This window comes from Trichosurus vulpecula, chromosome 1 (assembly GCF_011100635.1).
Source record: "Trichosurus vulpecula isolate mTriVul1 chromosome 1, mTriVul1.pri, whole genome shotgun sequence".
NCBI classification, from domain to species: domain Eukaryota; kingdom Metazoa; phylum Chordata; class Mammalia; order Diprotodontia; family Phalangeridae; genus Trichosurus; species Trichosurus vulpecula.
Genome location: NC_050573.1, coordinates 127,839,711 through 127,850,121, shown reverse-complemented (window position 1 = coordinate 127,850,121; position 10,411 = coordinate 127,839,711). Strand labels below are relative to the sequence as shown.

Below are 10,411 nucleotides of genomic sequence, written 5' to 3'. Positions count from 1 at the left end.
CATTTGCAGACAGCTGTCATGTCCTACTCCCACCAATCCCAACTCAAAAGCTTTCCTTTCTTCATGCTAAACATTTTGACTTCCTAAAGCTGATCCTTATATGACATTTTTTAACTTCTACAATTCTTCATTCTTAAATAGGTATCTCAAAAGTATTCAACAAAAGCATTATCAAATTTAAAGAAACAGTCCTGGATGTCTGGGAACTAAAGAACCTAATTTAAAGGGTAGAAGTATTATAATAGCAACAAGAGGGTGATGGGAAAACAATCCCACGCTAAAGCCTTAGATCAGATCTTGACGTTGAATATTGAAAAGACCAAGGTCTGAGACAACAAGAAGTAGTCAAGCCACCAGCTGACACTCTTGGCTCAAGTGTTCATACTGTATTTAAAAAAAAAAAAGTATGCAAAAGCTACCTCTGGATAGAAATGATGAAAATTCTGAGTCAGGGGTACTACTTGAGGCAGCTCCCCACCACTCAGATATTCCTGTATAGCAAACCCAGCATTTTTCTTGTTCCCTTGGGGTGCGGGTGAATCAATCTCTTCATGAGCAAAATACTCTTTTTGGCACTTAGTCTCTTCAAAAATTGCCAAATGCTTCATTCCTTCATTCTCTATATTACAGTTGAACCAGACCCCATCCTGCAACAGGAGAAGATGACATATTCTGTCACCAGCATAAATGGCTCAAACTCAGCCACCATCACTCAGCCTTCAAGATCATGGTTCTCATCACCAATGCAAATTGTTATGCTGAATGGACACTAGTGGGAAAGGTGAATTGGTTAGTTGGTTGATTGTTGTTCTTTGCTCTTGAAGAGGACCAAAATGACGTCACTATGTTAGAGTCAAGTTACAACGTGTCCAACTATGGCTGATCATACCAAAAGAAACTCTGAATGCTCTACTGTGGGTCAAGCATGAATAATCCATGTGAACATTTGGAGTGGGTTATCTAGATTTGTACATTTCCTGTTTCTTTTGAGCTATTTTAATTCTGCTTCACTCATAGAGCACAGGCCCCTCTCTGCCACTAGGTGAGGTTTGCTGGTCTGGAGGACCTTCATACAGAGCATATACTTCTCTTGATGCCTTATTCTCTTGTGCATCCTTCCTATTCTTCTTAGTCTCAGGCTCTTTAGTCTCTGGCTCCTCTCACTGATCTCAATCCTGCTAATACTTCCTTTTTTCTTGTTATGCATCCTCCTCACCCAACGCAAAATCCCCATGTAACCTATATCCTGACCCCATAGGAACTCTAAAGTCAGGAGCACTGTGTTACACCAAAGTAGACTGTGGTTAGCAGACAGAAGCTTTCCTCTATAGTCATATGAAAAAATGCTCTAAAACACTATTGATTAGAGAAATCACATATTACCTGTCAGATTGGCTAACATGACAAAACAGGAAAATCAAAAATGGTGACAAGGATGTGGGAAAATTGGAACACTGATTGATTGTTGGTGGAGCTGTGAACTGATCCAATCTTTCTGGAGAGCAATTTGGAACTTTACCCAAAGGGCTATAAAAAGGTGCATACCCTTTGACCCAGCAATACCACTTTTAGGGCTGTATCCCAAAGAAATCAAACAAGTGGGGAAAGGATTCGTATGTTCAAAAATATTTATAACAGCTCTTTTTGCGGTGGAAAAGAATTAGAAATCAAGGGGATGCCCATCAATTGGGGAATGGCAAGAGTTGTGTCATATGAATATAATGGAATACTACTGTGCTATAAGAAATAAGGAGCAGATGGACTTCATAAAAACCTAGAAAGACTTATATGATCTGATACTGAGTGAGGGGAACAGAACCAGGAGAACACTATACACAATTACAGACACATGGTACCTCTGATGACTAACTTTGAAAGATTTGGCTCTTCTCAACAATGCAAGGTTCTAAGACAACTCCAAAAGACTCATGATAGAAAAAGCAATTCACATCCAGAGAAAGAATTACAGAGTCTGAATGCAGATTGAAGCAAACTATTTTCTCTTTTTTTTTTGTTTGTTTGTTTTTGTTTCTTCTTTCTCATGATTCATTCCATTGGTTATAGTTCTTCTTCACAACTTGACTATTGTGAATATATGCTTAGTGTGAAGGTATGTGTAGAACTTATATTGGATGGCATGCTGTCTTGGGTTGGGAGGTGTAATATCAATTAAGTTGGGTGTCTTTGATTGCATCTTACTAGGTGCTAAACCCCAAGCCCAAACCCCTATCTACTAGGTGCTAAGCCTAAGGGGAGTTGCTAAGACCAGAGCCAATAGTAGAAGCCTGAGTTCTGGTTGCTCAGATGACATTTGATGATGGCTAAAGAGCGTATTAAAAGAGAGCACAGAGCTATTCGCTGGGAGCTCTCACTCTTGGAGGTGTGTTGATGTGGAGACTCTGGGCAGCTGTAGTTAAGAGCCCTCCAGTTTGCAAACCTAGATGTTGGGACTTTGTTAAAACCCTGTTAGCTATGCATTGAGATTTCAATCAGACAAGGTCTGTCTGTTGATGTTTGTAATTTGTTTATATTTGCTCTGAAGTACAGGGTGCTGGCTTTTTCCCCTGAATTAAGTGAATGATATTTGTATGTTGTAGTGGAATGAGATTGTTAACCTTTAATGTTACTTTCCTTAGTAAAGTAGATCAAAAGAACCTGTGCTTGCAGCATTCTTGTTGTTGGGCTTGTGTTGGTTTTGCATCACCACAGCAGCTGCTAGCCGGATTGTTGCAACAGGAGGGGGGAGGAGAAGGAAGGGGAGGAAATTTGAAACTTGAAAATTTGAGGAACTGAATGTTGTAAATTAAAAATAAAATTAATTAATTAATAATAAAAAGAAGATACAAACTCTCTCTTATCTCAATCACAGAGAGTTCTTATATGGCATTTACTGGTTCTTTTCCATCCTAGTTAACCCACTTTGTATTTTCTCTAGTTTATCGGTATGCTTCCTGAAAGATAATGACTAGGGCTAAAGATAGAATTTTAGATGTATACTGACCATGCAAAACACAACAGTGCTAGGGGCCTCCTATGTGTCAAGGTTTGTGATAAGTCCTAGCTACAAAAATGAAGGCAAAAAAGAGTGGTTATGGCCCTTAAGAATTTTATATTCTAATAGAAAAAGTAATATGCAAACAACTATGTATTTACAAGTTTTACACAGTGTAAATATGAGATAATCTCACAGATGAGGCATTCTTTTATTGTAAACCCAGTATCACATTCGCACGCTTCAATAATGCACTAATGTTTTGTATTGAAAGTAAAGTCCACTAAAACCTCCAAGATATTTTACCTTCTAGAGTTATTATGTAGCAATGATCTATTCCTGCTCCATCTTGCATATAAAAATTAATATTATTTTTGGACTCAAGTGCAAAATTTTACCATTATTCAAAAATTTTATCTTATTCAATGTCTTAATCTGTAAAGATTTTTTAAAATTAAGATCCTGTTTTCCAGTGTATTAATTTCTCTCCTGTTCTCTCATCTGTAGATTTGATAAACATTCCATCTATGCATTTATTCTATTTGTTTAGAAAAAAAGCTAAACAACATAGGGCCAAATATATACACTCTGAGGATGACCCACTAGACCTCTCCTTAGCATGGTGACATTGAACAACCAATAGCTGCTTCTTGAAACTGGTCTTTTCTTAACTTCATTTCATAGAAAGTAACAGACAATCAATAAATCAACCAACATTTATTAAATGCTGACCATGAGTTAGGCACTGTACTATATATTGGGGATACATAGTGTTACAAAAATACAGTCTCTGTCCTCAAGAAACTGGGATTTATTAGTGGAAACAGCATAAAAACTGAATAAAAAGTATTTTTGACAGATGTGTTAGCAGCTGGGGAGATCAGGAGAGGCTTTTTGTAGGAGATGGCATTTGAACCATGCTTTAAAGGATGCTAACAATTCTAAGAGGTGGATGTGAGATCCCATGTAGGTGTTGAGGATTTTTATTTCTGAGTGAAGTTCTTGCTGCTACTGCAGCAGAACACTTAGTATATTGACTTTCAGAGCATTTTGCTTGACCAATTCTTTTCAGACTTGTATTCACACACAAGTTGAGTACTGATTATTTTTCCTTCCTTTCCTATAAAATTTTAGCTTGTAGATTGACATTTTCACAGCTCTTCAGACAGCCTAGGGCAGTGGTCACATTTTAAGCACATCATAGAAAAAGATTCAGCAACAGGGAGTTCTGACTGACAAACTTAAAGCAATAGCCTCCAGAGAATTGGAACTATGGTACCATGTTTCGAGTTGGAACATAATGTACAATATGAATAGTTTGTAAAAATTGGTGCGTCATCATTTTAATTGGGTAAAAATGAGAGAAATGATCATGCAAGAAAATACAGATATGGATGTAGGATGGTTACAGAGTTAAAATTAGCTTCACAGAATTATAGAATGTGAGATGAGAGAGATGATATAACATACCTTCAGTGACTAAACTTCATCTACTGCATATTAAAATATTACTTAATATAGCAAACATTTAGCCTTAAATCTTCTGAACTTCCATCATTTCAGCTGACACATTTACTATGAATAGGATAGACTATGAAGGATGCTACAAAGTTTTGCCCCAAATTTCCTTTAGCATGCTTAGGTTCTTCTTGAGTGCACCTACGATATGTCAGGCCCTGTTGTAGTGGTAATGATAGAAAGAAAAAAAAAAGAAAGCTCTTGACCTAAAGGTATTTAGATTAGGAAGATGACATGTGTATAACACATGTGTGCATATATGTATATATAAAAATAACACTAATTAGCATTTATATATATATAGTATATATAGTATACATAGTATTTTAAGGTTTGCAAAGCACTTTACAAGTATTTTATTTTCACATCAACACTGGGAGATAGGGGCTATTATCACCCCTATTTTATAAATGTGGAAACTGAGAAAAAAGAGTTCAAAGAGTTGCCCAGGGTGGTGCAACTAGTGTCTGAGCCTAGATCTGCATTCAGGTCTTCCTGAATCCGAGTCTAGCACTCTACCCACTGGGCCACCTAGTTCATTCTAAAATGAAAACAAGGGCGCCTGAGCCACCTTATGAATCTTTCATTATCAGTGTTTTGATATTAACTAGGTGGGCAATACCATGAACACTTTTGCAAGGATTATTTATCAGGTTACCTAACTTCCAACTAGTGACATCAAGCAGGGTACAGAGGGAATGGGATTTACCTCAATATTTCCATGTGCCAAGTTTTTGTAAGAATGGGTATTTCCCATATAGAAATTCTTCATACGTCCCCAATTCTCCCTAGCCCTGCACTCCTCCTTCTTTCCACATGTAGAGGGTTGAAGGCGGACATGAAGAGTTCCTCACAAATTCTCCATATGGGAAGGTAGCCCAGTGCAGCCATCTCGTCATTTCCTGGTGGGTTTCTGGTCTTCATCACATCCTAGGTGCATGTTTCTTTCTCTTCCCAAAGCTATTCCAACTTCTTTTTATGTGTGATCTTTCCTCATGAGAATGTGAGCTCCTTGAGGACAAGGACTGTTTCTTGGCTCTCTTTCTGTCCTCAGTGCTTAGCACTATGGTTGGCACATGGTAAGTGCTTGATATGTGTTAATTGACTAACTCTTCAAGAAACATTGTGTGACTCTTCTCTGATTTGTCCTTATGTTGATCAGAGTTTCTGGATATTTCAAAATTATTTGTCTGTATGATATTTTCTCACTATATAAAGTACTCTTTTGGTTATGCTTATCTCACTCCATGTGAGGTCAAACAAATCTTCCCAGATTTCTCTGAAAACATCCCTTTTGTTATTTCTTACAGCACAATAGTATTGCATCACATGTTTGTTTCATTTCTTGTTCTGCCATTTCCCATTTGGTAGGTACTTTCTCAGTTTTTAATTCTGTGCCACAGCAAAAAGAGATGTAAATGTGTTAGGACATCCTTAAAGTTTGCTTTGCTTAAAAAAAAACAAAAAAACAAAATAAATAAAAAGAAAAAAAAAGAAAAAAAAAGTTTGCTTTGCTTAGGAATAAACCCTCACATAACCTACCTATCTTATTATTATCCCTCTTTCCTTTCTCTTTTCCTCCCTTTTGTCCTGTTGGATGAAATATATTTCTCTGCTCAACTTTGTGTGTGTGTATGTTTCCATTCTTCATTTAGTTTAGATGACAGGAAGGTTAAATTGTCACATTTCTTCACCACCCCTTTCTGTTTGTCTCTATTGTACTTCTGCTTTCATATGCTGATTGTGTGAGATAGTTTTCTCCATCCCTTCTTTCCCTTCCTTACCAACCTAGTATATTTCTCCTTTCTATTACTTTTGTTATACCATCAACACATGACAGAAATACTCAAAGATCTTCTGTCTAGTTAGACTTTGCTAATGACCGTAATGAAGATAGAATTCAGAATGGACACAGGTATCATCTTCCTATAAGAGTAAGAAAATAGTTTATTCTCACTTTGTTCCCTGTGATAGTTTACTTAGATTTACCTATTCATATTTTTCTTCATTCTTGCTTTTGTACTTCCAAATTTTTCTAAAGTGCTGGTCTTTTTGTCAGGAAAGCTTGGAAATCCTCTATTTCATTAAAAGTCTGTTCCTTCCCTGGTCCCCCTACCACATAGTGATATATTCATTTTTGCTGGGTAAGTTGCTTTCTTGGCATTATAGCCCATATCCATTGTATTATGGGACTTTTTATTTCAAACTCCCACTTCTTTGTAGTGGTTACAAGTAATTGTGTATAAAGCTGAATGTGGCTCCTTGGTACTTGAATTCTTGCCTTACACCTGCTCCTAGTATTTTTTTTTCACCTGGAAATGCTGAATTTTGGTTATGATATTCCTGAGAGTTTTCATTTTGGTGTGATCATCAGATAATTTTATATTGTTTGTTGTGTTAAAATACAAAATGAAAGCAAATCTACCACCATTTTGTTTATCACTGTAGTGAGAGCCATTTTTTCCATTTATTTACAAACTCTTTGTTAGTTTCATTTATAGTGAGGATTCTTGTACTTTTTCACTTTTTCCAACAGTAAGTAAACTTATCGATCACTGAAAAATTCAATGGATACTGAAGCCACTGTAATATAGTAGAAATAATTCTTGATTTTAAATCAGAGGTACTGAATCCTGATCTGCTACATACTAACTTACTTCTTGTGAGATTTAGGGCAAATAGTTTAACCTCTCTGGACCTCAGATCCTCATCTATAAAAGGAGAGGGACAAGGACTAGATGTCCTTTGAAGTATCTTCCAGCTCTAAATCCATGGTCCTAGTTGGGGTCAATTCCACTGATTATCCCACCACACTTGAATGCAATTTTCTCTATTAGGTAAGAATACTTAGCTGAACCAAGCATTCAAAACTATGTGTTAACAAGGCCTGGGTACCTCTTTGAATCAGTCATTGGCATTTCAGTTAGATCTGACAGAAACTCTTTTCTTATGAACTAAAGGATCTAGCCATACTCTTAAGAGATTGAGATAAAAGCAGGAGCTAGTACAGAAATAAGGAGAGGTTTTTAAGGTCTTGTAGCTTAGAGGAAAGGGTATGTGCACCAATAGGAAAGCCAAAAAGAATCGGTGATGCTGGGGCAACTGGCAAAAAGAGAAAGAGAAAGTAGGACTAAGCTATGGAAGAAAAGGGGGAGATTAAAGAGGGCCGTGGTTGCTAGAAGTACCTTTAAGAAGGTTCAAACTGATGCCAACATTTCTACCCATCTCCTTGAGGACTAAGGGAAGTTCCAAGAAAAGTATTGGAGCTTTGATAATTCATAACAAAACATTTTATGTAACATTTAAGGTCATATATAAATTTCATTTAGCATTTAAGGTTTGCAAAGACTTTTGCATACATATGTATATATACACATATTTATGTATACATATTTGTGTACACATATTTACATATACATATTTATGAAAGATATCAGAGTGGGAGTTCCATATTCTTCACTCCTGATTTGTCTCATCTTATTCCAGAATCTTTTTCCTGGAAAGATTTGCAATGAAGAGTTGGGTGCAAAAGATGATTTCAAGCTACTTTATTACCCTAACATGCCATCCTCAGTGCCTCCCTTCTTTGATGCAGCTGTGTCCTGCTTTTTCATCCTCCTTTTCCTGATTCTTTCTGCTAATTTACTCTTCTTAACTCAGTTCTTTAGCCTTCAGTTCTTTATTTCAGTGTGACTCTTACTCTACATTTTTCTCACTCTTTTACTCCATTCTTCATGCCACTCTCCAGGGAAATTTAAAATCCCCTCTGTAGCAGGGGAAAAAAGCAACGACAAAATCTCCATCCTCCAATTTTAATCCTGCAATAACTTCTTCAATTCCAGAACTTTGAAGAAGTGCAACTCCCAGAAGTGTAACTTAGCTCTCCTTCAAGGCAGCCACATAAACCTTGCCAGAATGACCGTTATTTGCTAGTGTCAACCTGAAATAAAGAAAACTACCAAAGTAGCGAAAACTGGGACCTTTAGTCAAGGTGAGGGAATTGCAATTTGGGAACCATGCAAAACCAAAGTTGTTTGGTTGTTGTCCTTCCTTCTCAAAGAGTAATGAAATGACATCACTAGGTTGGAGATATTTCTTTTAAACTACTGAATTATTGCTTTGCTCATAGAGCACAGTGTTTTCTTTGATGTGAACATGCCATTCTGTACTGTCCTTTGTCAGTGTCACCTATATAATGCAATCAATTCCAAAGTTCTTCAGAGAAACTTTGAGACTGTCCTTGTATTGCTTCTTCTCACCTCCATGTGAGTGCCTGCCTTGCAAGAGTTCTCTGTAAATTAGTCTTTTAGACAATGTCCCTTTGGCATTCAAACAATGTGACCAGCCCATCAGAGTTGTACTGTCTGCAATAGAATTTGAATGCTTGGCAGTTTAGATAGAGAAAGGACCTCAGTGTCTGGCACCTTATGTTGCCAGATGATCTTCAGAATCTTTCTAAAACAATTCTAAAATAAAACAATTCTAATAGAAGTGATTCAGTTCTCTGGAATGGCATTGGTAGACTGTCCAGATTTCACTGGCATACAAGAAAAAAGTCAGCAGAATGGCTCTGTAGAACTTCGGTTTGGTAGGCAGTCTAATACCTCTTATCTCCCACACTTTCCTTCTTAGCCTCCCAAACATTGAGCTAGCTCTGGCAATGAGCATGTCAACATCATCATCTTCTATGTGTATATCCCTGGAATGTATACTGCCAGTTATCCACAGTAATCAAAATTTCTTCTTTTTTTTATAATATCCATATGTGCATATGGATAATGTGGTACCGGCTGGTGGGGAATCTGTGTTTTCTTCATGTTGTTAGGCCAAAATTAGCCCAAGCAGCAGAGAATCAGTCCATAATTGTTGATTCTCAATCCTGAGTACCCAATCATCTTGAAACAGAAAACCAAGCACCAACTCTTCTTTTTCCACTTTAGTTTTGGCTTGTAACCTTTTCAAGTTAAATAATTTATTGTCAGTGTGGTAGCTAACCTGGATGCTGTTTTCATCTTCGTTGAAGGCATCTGGCAACATCATGGTAAAAAGCATGGAAGCAAGCACACAGCTTTGCTTCGTTGCATTGGACTGGAAAAGTTCAAGAGCATTATCCATTATCCATATAACCATGCTGTCATAAAACTGAGGTACCGTACTGATGGAGTTCTCCAGACAACCAACTTTTTGCATTTTTTTGAGTCCCCAGCACTTTGCCAACAATGATTTCTTAACTAACATATGTAATGATTTTTTTCTTAATCCTCATTTTTCATGCTCTCTCTGTAGTCTTTAGTGTGGTTCACTTCAAGAGTGAAATATGAACAACTAAAACAACAAATCTCCCTCAACACCTTAATACTCTCTTTTTTCTAGGTTTTCCTAATATTATTGCCTCCTGAGTCTATTCCTACCTGTTTTATCTTTTTTGATTCTTCAACCAGGTTATTCCCACTAAACTTAAGTGCCTCCAAGGCTCTATCTTGGGCCATCTTTTCTTCTCTGTCTATACTATTTCACTTGGTGTTCTCAGCTCCCATGGATGCAATTGTTATCTCTATACAAATAATTCTATGATCTATTTGTCAGTCTTGACCTCTAGTATCAAATTTAAGCTTTCTACTGGGCATCTTGAACAGGATGCCTTGAAGACTAACACATCAAAAACTAAATTCATTATCTTTCCATCCAAACTCTCTCCAATTCTTTACTTTCCTATTCCTTTTGAAGGTACTACAATCCTCCCAGTTATCTGCGCTCACAAACTAGGTATCATCCTTGACTCTTTGTTCTCCTTTACTCTAAAAGTCCAAATAATTATCAAGTCTTATCACTTCTACTTTGCAGAAATCTTTTATATATTCCTCCATCTCTCTCTTCTGACATTAGTACTACCCTAGTATA

At 36.9% G+C, this 10,411-nt stretch overlaps 1 pseudogene; it reads right to left on the bottom strand.

The window, feature by feature from the left end:
- Positions 1-236: 236 nt before the first annotated feature.
- On the bottom strand, positions 237-9,640 carry LOC118834604 (annotated as a pseudogene).
- Between the last annotated feature and the right edge of the window lie 771 nt (positions 9,641-10,411).